The 12757-nt window shown below is 37.2% G+C and overlaps 1 protein-coding gene across 4 annotated transcripts in view; it reads right to left on the minus strand.

Moving 5' to 3' along the window:
- LOC128663889 (monocarboxylate transporter 13) overlaps positions 1 to 12757 on the minus strand; it is a 236521-nt gene extending 223764 nt beyond the window's left edge. For all 4 annotated transcript variants that reach the window (XM_053718451.1, XM_053718452.1, XM_053718450.1 and 1 more), the window contains exons 1-2: positions 12652 to 12757; positions 10331 to 10496 (exon numbers count right to left, since the gene is read on the minus strand). The gene's annotated coding sequence lies outside the window, so the exon portion shown is untranslated. The remainder of the gene's footprint in view (positions 1 to 10330; positions 10497 to 12651) is intronic.

The raw sequence follows: 12757 nt of genomic DNA on the forward strand, positions 1-12757 counted from the left end.
CTGCTTCATAGAAGACTTCATCCCGATTATGGACTTCTTCAGCGCCCGCTTGGATCAAGACTTCAGCCCGATGATAGATTTCTTCAGCCGCCGCTTGGATCCAGACTTCAGCCCGAGGATGGACGTCACTCTTCAGCCCCCCGCTTGGGCTTGGATCAAGACATCGGAGGCTCTTCTGGACAGATTGGGACCCGGTGTGGTGAAGACAAGGTAGGGAGATCTTCAGGGGCTTAGTGTTAGGTTTATTTAAGGGGGGTTTGGGTTAGATTAGGGGTATGTGGGTGGTGGGTTGTAATGTTGGGGGGGGTATTGTATGTTTGTTTTTTTACAGGCAAAAGAGCTGAATTCTTTGGGGCATGCCCCGCAAACGGCCCTTTTCAGGGCTGGTAAGGTAAAAGAGCTTTTCTATTTTAATTTTAGAATAGGGTAGGGCATTTTTTTATTTTATTAGGGGGCTTAGAGTAGGTGTAATTAGTTTAAAATTGTTGTAATATTTTTCTAATGTTTGTAAATATTTTTTTATTTTTTGTAACTTAGTTCTTTTTTATTTTTTGTACTTTAGTTAGTTTATTTAATTGTATTTATTTGTAGGTATTGTATTTAATTAATTTATTGATAGTGTAGTGTTAGGTTTGATTATAGATAATTGTAGGTAGTTTATTTAATTTATTTATTGATAGTGTAGTGTTAGGTTTAATTGTAACTTAGGTTAGGATTTATTTGACAGGTAATTTTGTAATTATTTTAACTAGGTAACTATTAAATAGTTCTTAACTATTTAATAGCAATTGTACCTGATTAAAATAAATACAAAGTTGCCTGTAAAATAAATATTAATCCTAAAATAGCTACAATATAATTATAATTTATATTGTAGCTATATTAGGGTTTATTTTACAGGTAAGTATTTAGATTTAAATAGGAATAATTTATTTAATAAGAGTTAATTTATTTTGTTAGAATAAAATTATATTTAACTTAGGGGGGTGTTAGGGTTAGGGTTAGAATTAGCTTTAGGGGTTAAAAAATTTATTAGAGTAGCGGTGAGCTCCGATCGGCAGATTAGGGGTTAATACTTGAAATTAGGTGTCGGCGATGTTAGGGAGGGCAGATTAGGGGTTAATACTATTTCTTATAGGGTTATTGAGGCGGGAGTGAGGCGGATTAGGGGTTAATAACTTTATTATAATAGCGGTGCGGTCCGCTCAGCAGATTAGGGGTTAATAAGTGTAGGCAGGTGGAGGCGACATTGAGGGGGGCAGATTAGGGGTTAATAAATATAATATAGGGGTCGGCGGTTTTAGAGTGCAGCAGATTAGGGGTACATAGCTATAATGTAGCTTGCCGTGGTGTACGGAGCGGCAGATTAGGGGTTAATAATAATATGCAGGGGTCAGCGATAGCGGGGGCGGCAGATTAGGGGTTAATAAGTGTAAGGTTAGGGGTTTTTAGATTCAGGGTTCATGTTAGCGTGTTAGGTGCAGACTTAGGAAGTGTTTCCGCATAGCAAACAATCGGGCTGCGTTAGGAGCTGAACGCTGCTTTTTGTTTCAGCTCAAACAGCCCCATTGTTTTCTATGGGGGAATCGTGCACGAGCACGTTTTTGAAGCTGGCCGCGTCCGTAAGCACCGCTGGTATCGAGAGTTGCAGTGACGTTAAATTATGCTCTACGCTCCTTTTTTGGAGCCTAACGCAGCCATTCTGTGAACTCTAAATACCAGCGGTATTTAAAAGGTGCGGGGGGAAAAAAGCACACGTAGCTAACGCACCCCTTTGGCCGCAGAACTCTAAATCTAGCCGTTAGTGTTCTACATGCACAAATCATAAAAATCGATTATATGGGACGTCTCCCAATATTAGCTTAGCACATATACCACCTTTTATAAAATGTAAAAAAGTCGTGAAAAAATAAAAATAAAATTTAAAAATATCTAAAAAACATGTGTATATTGGAACTTGAAATATTTCCAGTCATTTGGCAAGGGAGTGAATTAGAACTGATAGAAATGTTTAACAACATGAATAAAAATAATAAGGGATTATCATTTACTTATCAGTATAGTAGAGAGACCATAACATTCTTGGATCTTGAAATCACAGTAAAGGAAAACAAATTTGAAACCAAAACGCTCTTTAAACTGGTTGATTCCAACAATTATATTCACGGAAAGAGTTGTCATTTGAAAAGATGGATTAATAACTTCTTAAGAGTAAGAAAGAACTGCACAAAATATAGCGATTATGAAACCTAAGTTTCCATTCTAGAAAGAAGATTTCAGGAGAGAGGATATGAACAGAGTAACATTATTAAAGCAAAAGAAAGAGCTAATAATTTAGATAGAGATACCCTAAACAGCCAAAAGAAAATTAGAGATAATACAAAGAATGATATAATAAAAGTTCCATTCATAACACAATACAGTAGTGAAAATCAGGTGATTAGAAAAATAATTAACAGACGTTGGCATCTTGTGAAATCTGACCCAGTTACTGGAGATAACATCACACCTACACCAACAATTATTTACAGAAGAGCTAAGAATTTTAAGTCAGATCTGGCCCCCAGTAAGTTCAAAAAGAAAATAAATATAATGAAAGATGTTGATCTTACAGGCAATTCTTTAAAAGGCTATTTTCCATGTTTTACGTGCAGAGCATGCAGGTATAGTTCCAAACTTAAACAATTTGTAATCCCCAATACTGGTAAAGATTTTATAATCAAAGAGACAATCAGGTGTACACGGAAAGCAGTAATATATATACTAAAATGTAGTTGCAATTTGATATATATATATAGGAGAAACGACCAGAAGTCTCCGAGATCGAATCAGTGAACACCTTTGGTGTATAGAAAAGGGGAATAAGGACACACACCTATACAACCATTTTAGAGAAGTCCATGGGAACAATCTAAAAGACCTACAATATTGGGGTATATGTACAGTCAGACAAGATTGGAGAGGGGGAAACTATGAACTGAAATTGCTTAGAAAAGAGGCAGAGCTCATATATTATATGGACACGCTGTTCCCGAATGAACTGAACTCAGAATTGGATCATTCTCCTTTTCTTCCAGTTTAAAACATTTGAGGAGCAGCATGTAGACCCATTAGATATGTGAGAGAGACATAGTTTCAGACCCTCAATGCTTGTATAATTCATCACCAACATAATAGGAATATCAGTATCTCATGAACATAAACTTCCCCAAAGACAATCCCATAAATGTGAAGTTTTTAAAAATAATTTTGAATGACTACAAGGTAAAAGGATGCATCTATGTGTAGTTGTGGCTTATATTCTGTATAAAGTGTTATGAATTATACCTAATACTTTCCCTGAACTAACATGATAGGGGATATAATGTAATAACACCCATTTGCTTATAACCTATGATAACATTCCAATTTTTTAATTTCCCTTTGCTTATAACCTATGATAACATTCCAATAATTTCCTACATTATTTTCTGCCATAAATAGACACCCCTATATATATCCATTTATATATGTATGAGCTATGTTAATTATACCTTACCATTATGATAGGGTCTATAAGATGTAGTATAATGGAACAAAATCTGTGTATAACTATCTGTATATTTGAGGAAGGAAGTTTAATGTATTGCATTCTGTTTTCTTAGGATATATCGCTTATATAATAGGTAGCAGATACCACCTTTAAATATACCACCTTTTAAAGAACAGTATATATTTTCAATATACTATATATATATATATACATATTTTTCATTTTCTACATATATATCATATATATTATATATTTCTATTTTTTTATAATTTACTATATATATCCTGGAATATTGCATACAGTAAATACTAATAAAAATGATTACTACTTTTAAGTTGTGAAATCAGCCGAATATTAAAGAAATACCATCTTAAAAGACTATCTCAAAATATCACCTTAAAAAATCGCAACTGAATTTGATCAATAAGAAACAGCACACAGGTATTTAAAAGTGAGCTATCACAGCGGGCAAATAATCTTGAAAAAGCCCCATTAAAGGGTGAAAAGCGTTGAAGAACTGCCAGCATTTACCTTTGACCCGTTCAAGCAACATTTACATCATCTTAAAGGAGAGTTTAGCCAAACTCGTGACAAGTTCTCTGCAAAACTCCATACAACCTGTAGTGCATCTGGAACACAGTGAAAAGCGATCTGAATCAGGTATTTGCCTCAGCCTGCGTGCATCACGCACTAAGTGCAGGGATCAACAACCTGGGAACCATACGCCACTAGAAGTTTTCAGAAAATCCCCAGAGTGGGACAAGTAAAGTGAAAACGGCCTTCGGGGTTCACAGCATTTAGTTCAAGGTACCCCTTATTATCTATACATTTATGAAAGGGTGAGCACCTTCTACTTATATGACTGTGGATTATTATAAAGAAACAAAATTACTAAAAAATATTGCTTCAAGGAACTGTGAGTCAATTTGCGGACACTAAAGTAACTAACAGCACACAAGTATCTATTTTGAACATCTACCTAAATGAAGGCATATATATATATATATATATATATATATATATATATATATATATATATATATTTGCTTTAGAAAGCACAAACACCTTATGCAGTAACCTAAAGAGACATTTTAGGACTGAAATATTTCAAGTTCAAATATACACATTTTTTTTAAGATACTTTTTTTAAAAAAAATATTTTTTCACAAGTAAAGTCAACTTTTTTACATTTTATAAAAGGTGGTATATGTGCTAAGATTGGGAGATGTCCCATATAATCGATTTTTATGATTTGTGCATGTAGTACACTATATTTTTACGCCTAGTTAACGCAGCTTATTAGTGAGATAATCCTAAACAGCGATAGATCTAAATCCCAGTATTATCTGGATTCATCTGTTATCATGAGTCTTTATAAATCGTGTATTTAATTCTGTTTATTAAAACATCTTATATTTTAACTTCCTGAAAGTTTGAGATTACTTCATTCGCAAACATAATATAAATATTTAACCAACACGCTATTTTCACATTATATTTTGATATAGTATTTATCACTGTGCAACAAACTTATTTTATACAGTGTGAAGTATAAGCTGAGACTTCCTCACGGTGAAGTTAATAAAACAATTTTTTGTGTCAATATATATTTTTTTATATATAATTAATGTATATATTTTTTCCCAAAATATATTATTTTTCCACTTTATATTATTTTAACACTCTGCTTAAGCCCTTCTGCTTTAAGCGCCCTCCACACTTTTATTTGACATTTTGTATTTATCCTGGTAACCTGGTGGAAGGTTGCTAAGGAGTGGCACTGAGTGACTTAGCGCAACAATTACACTTTTTCTTTAGGACTTGGAGAGTCTCCCCATGCCAGAGCTGCCCGGGTGGAGTAGGGCGCCAGCAGGCATAGGGGACATGCAGCAGGAGCAAGTCAGACAAGTACTAGAGAGCCGACAGGACATGTTCTCCACAGACCCTGGGTGCACCACAGTAGCAGTGCACCGGGTGGAGACCCCGGGACAGGCGCCCTTACGGCACCCAGCGTACCGGGTGCCTGAGTCAGTTATGGAAGACATGCGTAGTGAGATTAGGGAGATGCTTGATACGGGCGTTATCGAGCCCTCTAACAGTCCCTGCCAAGCAGAATGGCATGACTCGCTTCTGTGTAGACTACCATAGGCTTAACGACCGGACCACAACCAACACTTATCCTATGCCCCGGGTGGAGTAGCTTTTAGACCGCATCGCACCGGGTAACTTTCTGACAACGTTAGATCTCTGTAAAGGTTACTGTCAGATTCCTCTGAACCCAGAATCTATTCCGAAGTCGGCATTCATCACTCCATTCGGCCTGTACCAGTTCAAGGTCATGCCGTTTAGGATGAAGAATGCTCCGGCGACCTTCCAGGATTATGCCTGTGCATACCTGGACGACATTGTGATCTAGAGCAATGTCTAGAGTGGGAGGAACACTTGGTTCACCTGGGTACCGTCTTAGACCACATCAGGGATGCTGGTCTGACTCTGAAGCCAGACAAGTGCACAGTAGGGAGGTCGGAGGTCAAATACCTTGGTCACTGAGTGGGATGCGTGAAGCAGAGGCAGGAGCCGGCCAAGGTTGATGCAGTCGCTAACTAGCCGACCCCCAAAACCAAGACCCAAGTCTTAGCCTTTCTTGGCACAGAGGGGTACTACCGCAAGTTTGTCCCCAACTATAGCACCCTGGCCCTAAACCCCTGACCAACCTGACCAGGAAACACCCCGGCAAGTCCTGTGGTCCCCCGAGTGCGAGGCTGCCTTCCAGCAACTGAAAACAGCATTAGTTTCTGCCCCTATCCTGGCGGCTCCTAACCCATCCAAACACTTTTCTGTCCATACAGATGCCTCCATGTTTGGGTTGGGAGCAGTGCTAAACCAGGTGGATGAGGAGGGCCATGAGCCCCCCGTAGCTTAGATCAGTCGGAAACAACTGCCTCTGGAAGTGGGCTACGTGGCAGTGGAGGAGTGTTTGGCACTGGTGTGGGAAAATTGTAACTATACTTATATGGAAGGTCTTTTACAGTGCTCACAGACCACAACCCCCTGGTATGGCTTAATAGGGTTTCCAGGGACAAGGGACGCCTGTTGTGGTGGAGCTTAGCCTTACAGCCATTTATCTTCCCAAATCAGTATCGCCCGGGGTTTTGGACACCTTTCTACCTCATGCTGGCCCGGGGTGCCATTTGCCCGGCTGCCGCTCAGGCCCCCGGCGGCATTACATGGCGCTTTTTGGACTGGGACTTCTGGAGCCCCGAAGCTCTCCAACGGTGCCCGGGAGTGGCTGCTGCTCCCTCGGGATCGCTCCCTCAAGGCTGCAAAATAGCTGTTGTGGGGTTTCTATGTGACTGTGGCTCCTGTGGAGGCACCGGCCTGTGTGGAGGGGCGGGGATCTGTTGATCAGATAGGCTCTTGTCGAGGTGGCAGGTGTGTGTGTGGGCTGTGTGCTTGTTCCAGTGGGGTCTGTTCGTGTTTCACCTTAATACTGGTCTTGTCTGGTTATTAGGGTGGGCTACATGCTAAAATCACTTTTCCGCTCTAAAGCTACAGGTTCCAGGGTAAAGAAGGATCATTTTGGCGGAGATACCCAGTCGGAGTATCTGTAGTCCGTCACATCAACAATTTGATTAAATCAGTATCAAAGAGCCTACCTAAAGCACTGGAAATGCCTTCATTGAAATATCCAATAGCTATAGAGAGGACCCACAGAATACGTCTGCTAAATAAGAAAAGAAGAATAAAGAATAGGCCTAAGCCAATAATTGCCAAAATTTAAAATTTTCAAGATAAGATGACTTTATTTCAGTATTACAGAAAAATCAAACAATATATGTATGTGATAATAGAATATTCATGTTTCTAGATGTTTCCATAGAGAATAGAAACAAAAGATAATAAATTGCCCCTGTATGTACTTAGCTAATTAAAGAAGGACTTAAAGAAACTATGATGTATCCAGCCAAGCTCAAAGTATAGATGCGAACAGATTCAAAAAAACAATTTACTAGAGACAGAAGCCTCTCTATGGCAAATAAATGTTAAGAGTAGATGGATTAGGTGGAATTATTTTTTCTCTCTCACATATGTATTTGTCTGGGAGGAGCTAAATGTAATTATCAAAAAAAAATTATTGTCGCATACAAATATGTACATGATATGTAGACAGTGGATATGTTGGAAATACTTTTTTTGTTTGTTTTGTTTTCCATACCCTTTTCTCTTTACTTTTGTTTTTTGTTTTGTAATATTATACCCTTAAGGACCGGGAATTTCAGAGCAAAACTTGCCCAAAAGACCAGAGCATTTTTAGCATTTTTCCTATCATTCCATTTAAACAGAAATAAAGCCTTGTTTTTTTTATTTGCCTATCAAAATAATATTTTTTTTAGTAGACAACCCAAGGTATTGATCTAGCCCCATTTTGGTTTATTTCATGACATTGCAGCTAGGCACCACACTTCTGAAATTCCCAGCAGTGAAGGGGTTAATCAGGTAGCTTACAAGGTTAAGTTTAGCTATAGTGTAGAGATATCCCTCCTGACTGGCACTTCCCACCCCTTGATCCCTATCTGATCCTTTCCAAACAGCTCTCTTCCCTCCCTCATCCCCCAGTGGTCATCACAACCATCTTAGGTACTGGCAGATAGTCTGCCAATATGAAGTTTTAGGGCAATATTTTTTTTTCAATTAATTTAAAAAAATATATATTTTCTGTAGTGTACGATCCCCCCTTACCCTCCAACCTCCCTGATCCCTCCCAAAGAGCTCTCTAACACTCCCCCCTAACTAGTGTCCACCATCTTAGGTACTGGCAGCTGTCTGACATTATCCAGTTTTTATATATTTTAGCTACTTTTTTTTATTTATTTAAAAAAAAATTCTGTAATGTAACGGTCCCACTCAAACTCCCCACCTCCCCGATCCAAGAGATTGTTTAGTAGGACCCCCCTCTACCCTTTTCTGCAGTGTAGTGGTCCCTCTTGTATCTGTCCTCAATTATCCTCGGAAGTAGACGGTAGATAAGGGGAGACTACGTTTCAAGATAGGGGTGCACTTTAGAGAAACTAAAACTTTACAGTCATTTCTTTGACAAACAAAGAATATCATTTTTACATGCGTTACTCTTAAATGTATTAGAGCATGTAGTTTTATCACTAGCAATGTTAAAGGTACATGCCACACACAATTTTTCTTTTATGATTTAGAAAGAGAATGCAATTTTAAACATCTTTCTAATTTACTTATATTATCTCATTTGTTTTATTCTCTTGATATTCTTTGATGAAAAGCATATCTAGATATGCTCACTAGCTGCTGATTGGTTGCTGCACATAGAAGCATCATGTGATTGGCTCACCATGTGCATTGCTTTTTCTTCAAATAAGGATATTTAAAAAATGAAGCAAAATAAATTATGGAAGTAAATTGTAATGTTGTTTAAATTTCTATTCTCTATCTGAATTATGAAAGAAAGATGTTGGGTTTAGTGTCCCTTTAATAATTGGACTGGATAGGAAAAAAACTAAAACAACTGTGTGCGCCAAAAATGCTTCAAATAATTCAAAGACAAAAATAAGAATAAGTTCACAAGAACTATATACATGTGATACAAAGTCCCAAATAAGAGTAGGTGCCACTTCCTCTTCAAATGAAAGATCCCAAGCTGGGAAAGGAGTGATTTGTGAAATAGAAAGAGGGCGCTCCAATAGTGAAATACGTTGATGTAATGCAGCAATCCACAAAAGCCTCCAATATAGATATCCTTACAAATGAGAAGCACTCAAAAGTGCACTATTGAGTGCTTTTTGTTTGTGAGTATATCTCCATTGGGGGCTTTTGTGGATTGCTGCATTAACTATGGGTTAAATAGGGGGTTCCTTGGACATGTATGAAGTTACCTCAAAATTTATATTGGTATCATCTAACAGTGTTCTCTACGGAAAATGCCACCTATGGGGGGGGGGGGCAATGTACATCCCCAATTTCCCAAAAAAGTTGGGACAGTATGGAAAATGCAAAAAAAACTAACTAAAAGAGTCATTTGAAAATTCAATTCACCCTGTACTACATTGAAAACACATTATTAACACATTATTTGAAGTTTTACTTTGTGAATGTAATGTATTTTTGAAAATAAACACTCATTTCAAATCTGATGAATGCAACACACTCCAAAAAAGTTGGGACAGTCGACTGTTTATTGTTTACCACTGTGTAACATCAGTTTTTCTTTTACTAACATTTATTAAGCGTTTAGGCACTCAAGACACCAGTTGGTTAAAGGGCCATTATACACTCATTTTTTCTTTGCATAAATGTTTTGTAGATGATCTATTTATATAGCCCATAAAGTTTTTTTTTTTTTTTTAATGTATAATTTTGCTTATTTTTAAAGAACATTGCTCTGATTTTCAGACTCCTAACCAAGCCCCAAAGTTTTATGTGAATACCGTCAGCTATCTGCTCCAGCTTGCTCCTGTTTGTGTAAAGGGTCTTTTCATATGCAAAAGAAGGGGGAGGGGGGGGGGATCTTATTTGCCACTTGCAGTGGGCTTTCCAGCTACCTTTTCAACAGAGCTAAACTAAGAGGTTCTAAGTAAGTTTTTAAACCATTTTATACTGGATTTTTATAGCAGTATCTGTGCATCTTATTCTTTATAGTAGTCACACTTTCTCAATAGAAGACAGGTCAGAACTGCAGTCAGGCCATGCTAGCACCCACACTCTCTGCTTATGCAACCCAGCCAAACCCGCCCTCGCAGTCCCGCTCTCCCCGCTCCCCCCACCTGTTACCTTTTGGCTTCCAAGAGCAGCCATGAACAGATATGGTATGCTGCACACAAGGCTTGCTCTGTATCCTGGTTGGGAAGTTCCCTCAGCACCTCTGCCCAGGATGTGGCCCTGCAGTGCAGGTGGCCCACTGAGAAATCTCCCAGCATCCCGGTGGGCCAGTCCAACACTGAAAAAGAATAACAAAGCAAGTAGTTACCATGCTACTTTAGTTGTACCCAGCAGTTAACAACCCTTTAATTTTGACTTCAATGTGTCTTTAAAGGGACATTATGGTCAAAATTGGAATGCAGAATGATGAATAAAATCTTTGAATAGAAACACTTTTGAAATATACATGTATGGGCAAAAATTATTCTAGCAAATTTATTACTGTTTAAGTGTTATCATTTTTCTCTTTGCGTGCATGTGAAGCACAGCTAGATATTCTCTGTGCACCAGCATTGTAAATACTGCAGGAGCTCAGAACGCCAGTGGGGCTTGTATCATGTCAGCCATTAATAAACTGAGTCATTAGCAAATGGCATAAGCACCTTAGGCTCACTGAGTAAGTGCTGTGTTGAAAATGCTGGTGCACAGTGTATACTTAAAGGGATATTAACCCCACATTTTTTTATTTCAGGATTCAGATAGAGCATGCAATTTTAAGCAACTTTCTAATTTACTCCTATTATCAATTTTTGTTTGTTCTCATGTTATCTTGATTTAAAAAAAGCAGTAATAAAAGGTTAGGAGCCGGACCATTTTTAGTTCAGCACCTTGGTAGAGCTTGCTGATTGGTTTGCTACATTTAGTCACAAATCCGCAAGTGCTACCCAGGTACTGAACAAAAAATGATCCGGCTCTAAAGCTTACAGTACTGCTTTTTCAAATCAAGATAGCATGAGAACAAAGAAAAATTGATAATAGGAGTAAATTAGAAAGGTGCTTAAAATCGCATGATCTTTCTGAATAATGAAATTAAAAATTAGGTTTAGTATCCCTTTAAAGGGACATTATACTCGAGTCTAGATTTTTCTTTGCATAACTGTTTTGTAGATGATCCATTTGTATAGCCCATACAGGTTTTAATGTATAGTTTTGCTTATTTTAAAATAACATTGTGCTGATTTTCAGACTCCTAACCAAGTTTTAGGAGAATACTGATGTATACCTAGTCCAGCTTGCTCCTGTTTGTGTAAAGAGTATTTTCATATGCAGAGGAAGGGGGAGTGTCTGCTTTCACTGGGTGTTCCAGTCAACCTAATCAAAAGTGCTAAACTGGGAGCTTCTAAGTAAGTTTTTAAAAGGTTTTATACTGGATTTTTAGCTCAGCATAATATTAATTATAGTTGTATCTATTACATGCAGTTATATGAAAATTGGTGTATACTGTCCCTTTAAATATACTTTTGAAATAGCTATAGCTTTTATTAAAGGCATTTTGCTAATACATGTACATTACAAAAATACTTTTATTCAAAACTGAAAGGCATACATGTGGATAACAATTTTGGCTCGAATGTCCCTTTAACCTGTCAGAACCATGTATTATGATTTTGTCTCCCTCCCAATAAAGTCTATGGGCCTTTCATTCTGTCACTCTCAACTGTCATTTGTTTGTTTAGTCTGTTATGTTTTTGTATCTTATCACAAATCATTGTCATTGTATACCCTTATCTTTGTACCCAGCGCTATACAAATTATAATTATTATAATAATAATAGCTATAATAATAATAATGTTGTTTTCTAATTTCTACTTTGATGTATTCTATCTCCAAAACCCTGGTAATTTTCTCTCCCATCAATGTCTATGGCCATTACATTCTGACATAGTCTCTTGTCACTCTTGTTAGTATATCCCTATTATCAATGGCATTCCTTCTCTGATCATTTAAAATATATATTGGATTAGTATATGTGTTTTTTAAATGTTATTTCTCCCACAAAATCAAAATCTTTAGTTAATGTATTGCTTTTTAATATGGCGCAAATCTAATTGTAGATGTAGGCATACCATTAGAATTATATATTCTTTGATAAACTATCCTGTACCTGTACCAGATTAACATATACATATTAATGTGCGATAGCTAAAAATAAAATATATAGATACATAATAGATGTACAAGGGTTTTAACTAATGTACTGCATAGTATAAAATTGTTTGCATGTTGATGTTTTATGGAAAAATAAACCAAACACAAACACGATACTATTTACTTGTTAACACTTGTTATGTAATGATGATAATGGTGGTTTGGGTGAGGTAAAGGGAACGCATACATAATAATCCAGATATTTTGAACATATGTGGTAGAATAATATATAAATATGACAAACCTAAAGAATGGACTTTGAACAAGAGGTTCGTCGATGGACACTACCAATGAAACAGTTAAAAACTTCGTTCTCTGTCTGACAGAAGGAAACGGAAATTACATTAACA

This window comes from Bombina bombina, chromosome 6, assembly GCF_027579735.1.
Source record: "Bombina bombina isolate aBomBom1 chromosome 6, aBomBom1.pri, whole genome shotgun sequence".
Taxonomy (NCBI): domain Eukaryota; kingdom Metazoa; phylum Chordata; class Amphibia; order Anura; family Bombinatoridae; genus Bombina; species Bombina bombina.